Here is a 4,327-nt window from a genome sequence, read left to right as displayed (position 1 = left end):
CAGCTTCTCTCTTCAGTCAACAGGACAGCAAATCCTCCAGGCATGCTTCCCTTTCTACACCTTTCGAATAAAAGGAGAAGAAGATTTCCAACGGGTGGGTTTTTTACATCATAGATTAAAAATACTAGCATTACCACGTCATCACTTGATGATTGTGAGCTGACCGAATGGAATTAAGAACAATTTTTTTTTTTCAAAACAAGGTGTACATTATTATTCTTGAAAATTTAGGGTGGTATCTCATATAAGATTTGAAAATAGGGATGGTACAGGATAATTTTCTGTTATTTATAAATGGACTGCTGATTGTAAGATTAATGTTGTTCCTATGTTGCATTGCATGTGGATCACCCAATTATTATTTGTGATGTCTCTTATCATCCGATTACTTATAGTGTTGGCTGGGCCACTATCTTGTTATATAAACTGTTCTTATGCTTTGCTTCTATGATGAGTTGTAGCTTTTAAGTAAACTGGTTACCTCCAAAAGAAAGGTAGTTTTTAAGTAAACCTAATGATACCAAAGACTAGAGGAATCGTACAAGGTTTGCAACAAGTCATGGTAAAGGGTTCAAGTGAGTAAAGGTTTTGGTAGATAGCGCTCAATTAGTTTCTTGGTTGCAGCAAGATAATTAATCAGGTCTGGTGGTCCTCGGAATTATTTTCTTTACTATTTTTAATCAAATCTGTAATTTTGCAGACGGATGTAAAATTGACTTTTAAGGATGAGTATGTACTTTCGGTAGTTGATAGTTTAGCCTCTAGGTTAAAAGGGATAGAATTTAAGATGCTGTGGGACATGATGTGGTAACTTAATTTTATTTTTGAATGATTATATTTCTACACCACCAGCCCAAAAATAAAATCGAACTCCCCCTCACATATCACTATTAAGGTGACGGGGTGAAATGTCATAAATGTCCCAACCCTACAGTCAGATTCGAAAGAAGGTTCCCTCAACCCCTAAAACAGCACTAAGGCGACGGAAGAAACCCTCCCCCTTGAAAAAAAAATCTGATCAGGTAATTTTAAATCATTTTAAAATTTCTGCTATAAATATAACATTTTGGAAACTTGACAAAATTAAAATTGTCATAGTTTCTAAGTCCCGGCATTTCTAATAAATGTAGTTTCAGAACTCAAGATCCATATCAATTCTTTTGTGTGCTAAGTAAGGGCCCACTAACTCCCATCAAAGGCTGGCTCTTCTATAGCGTAGGGGTGAGCCATATATCGTGTGGCTTACCACAGTAACAGTGCCGGTCTTAACCAATTTAAGGTGACAATGAGCCATGTTTTATAGCTGTTCAGAAAATGGGAAAGAAAATATTTTTCTGTTAACTGTTTATTCGTAATTTTGTGTTAGATGCTTTGAATTTTGACATCTTATTTAGAATACAACTTTTTGATAACCAGAATCTTAGTTGTGTTACTGGAAATATAAGAATCTTCCAATATATGCAAATCCAAATGCCCATGGGAATTTTTAAGCTCCCACTTGCTTTCTTGTTTCTTCTCAATTATTTGTCTTTTTGGTGTCTATCCTATTAAAGCAAAGCTTTGCAATTGGTCTAAGCCTATTAAGAAACCTCTGGATATGAGGCTTCTTGAATAAAAAAAAAAAAAGTGGTTAGACAAATAGGGTTTCTAGCTGTAGAACCGTTTACCGTGTTGATCCTATGGAATTAGTGAATATCCTGTGTGATTTCTTGATGAAGTTTTCCTGAGATAAACATGTTATTGTTGCAGTTGGTGTTGTTTGTTCCATGAGCACAGATTCTTAAGGCTGACTGCTTTCAGGATCATTCTTTATTTATTCTTCTTCAATGCTTCTCTCTAACTCACTCTGTTCTTCTCTTTCTACCTCTTTCTCTGTGCTTAGCTGTTACATTTGGATTAAACTGATATGGTTTATGTCGGTTGGTGAGTCTTTAGCTCAATAAGGAAGCGCACCTGGGTTTGTTCCCAGGCGATGATGGTTTGAATCCATCAAGGCTTTCATGTTAAATGGGATTGCAGAAATTGTGAAATGGGAGGTTGCACTCTCTTGTGTAGCTATCTGGTTAATATATACCCAATATCTTCCAATATGAATTCTTACTAATTTGATTGAGATCAAGTACTGAAAGCATGAGGGGAAAAAAGGCCAGAACCTGTTCAAGCTCTTTACTCGTTTACAGATAATCTTCTTTAACAGTGTAAGGACTAATTGGATCAACAAAGGGGGAAGCTTATCAACTAAACTTATACTAAATTACTAGTTATTATATCTTACTATAGCTAATTCATACAAACTGAGTCAAGTTTCCTGAATTGTAAAATCTAAAATAACCCAATTCAATTTGGTTTCTGGATTTCAATGCTTGCCTAAATTTAGAGTGTTGGCTGTTCAACTACTTCCACCAAATTGCTTCGATCTTCTAAATATTTTTCAAGACAGTTCCAATATTTAGCTTTGAATGTATTTGACCCATTTGCTTAAAGTAAACCGTGAATGGTTCCCACCCCACATGCCATATGAAAAGCAGGAATCACAGGGGCTTACATGTCCTATAACTATTTCTTGAAAACACATGAATGTCCTGATCACTACTCTTGAAAAGCAAATGAATGTTTCTTTATAATATGAAATGGGAAAAGGGAGAAAGCATAATTAAATATCTACTTCCAGTAGGCAATCATTTAGGTGTGGTGTTTGAGATTTTAAAATGTAACCGCAAGCGTACGGATCAGTGTAGCTACGGGTTGAACACAGGGAGAGCAACCACTTTATTTTTTTTTTTCTTTTAATAATGCGAAAGTGAACTGATTAATGGTTGTGATCTAATTCTAATTACCGTCCTAAACATATGTATCAAAAATAATGTCCTAGCCAATCGTCATCTAAGAATTTAAAGACGCAAGCCATGCAATTAAAATTAAATAAATAAATAACTGAAAATAAACAACCCACGCAATTAAAAAAAAAAAAACAATAAAGGAAAAAAAATGCAGAAATAAAAATAAAGTATAAGAAAGGCGATAAAGCTAGAGAGAGACTCACAGGTAGGTTTTGTTAGGGATATGCCTACACTCCTATAGTTGGTTTTGATGATAAAAAACATATGAAGGTATGTCACAATTTTCCTTTAAGTATTGTTTTGTAGAGACTTCATATCAAAGATCGAATTTGGTGAATGAAACGAAGAAATGAAGATTGAAGTCATCAAATGAAGAACATCAACAAGTTGGCATCAATGCTTGAAGAATATATCATAAGAATTTAAGCTTCAAGATGTCAAGACATGAAGCTTAAAGACATGGAAGTGCAAACAAGAAGAAAAGAAGATAAAGTGCCAAAGAGTGGAAGGTTCAAATGAAGAAGAAGACCACTAGGATAGATTGGTCATTTTTAATGTAATTTGTAACTTCCACATATATATATATATATATATATGCACTCACCACATGCATGTGCATTGCATCATACTAGAATGACCATAGAGCATACCTTGACCAAGTATGGAAAGTCTCTAAGTGGTGAGGAACATATTAGGAAAAATGTGTTCAAGTGAAATTCTGTGAAAACCACATTAACCTGACTCAAGGATATTTTAGGGAATCTTAAAATTAGTATCAAGAGATGAAACCTTCACAGAAGTTGTAGGAAATTGAGTTGTGATTTCAACGCAACTAATCTCAGATCAATCTGAGGTCGGACCAAACAATTATGGTCAAAACACTGACAACTGGTCAGTATGACAGCATTCTGTTAAAACAGAGTATGTCATGTTGGCGGTCGACTGGCTGGAAGCCCCGGTCGACCGGAACTGTCCGAGAGCATAGCCGATCGATCGGTAAAAAGTCTCGATCGACCGGTGACTACCTGGAACTGCCCCAACGGCTATATTTTGCCTCAATGGCTCTTGGCGGTCGACCGGTGGACCCAGAATATGACCGTTTGAGTGAGATTTACTACCTAAAATGCTCTCCTAAGCTCATCTATAAATACCTCTAATACTATTCATTAATTAACAATAAATCCCAACTTTAGAGAAGCATTATTTGAGCATTAGAAGTGAGAATTGGTCTACACCATCTCTTGAGTTCAAGTTCTTCATTTTACATTCAAGAGGAACTCAAGACCATCTACAAGTCTTCATCTACATCTTGGCATTTACATTACAAGCATAAAGAAGACTTCAAAAGGTGCATTCATTCTATCATCATTGCATATTTCATTTGCACCACACCAGAGGTAATCCTCTTTTATTCCACTTCTTTATTTTCTACTTTACATTAAGTCTAGACTGTACTTAGGCTTGTGTAAGGACTCTCTCATCCTTAA

Source organism: Macadamia integrifolia, chromosome 8, assembly GCF_013358625.1.
Source record: "Macadamia integrifolia cultivar HAES 741 chromosome 8, SCU_Mint_v3, whole genome shotgun sequence".
Classification (NCBI taxonomy): Eukaryota; Viridiplantae; Streptophyta; class Magnoliopsida; order Proteales; family Proteaceae; genus Macadamia; species Macadamia integrifolia.
The sequence above is the reverse complement of the archived record's forward strand: the minus strand, read 5'-3'. Positions refer to the sequence as shown.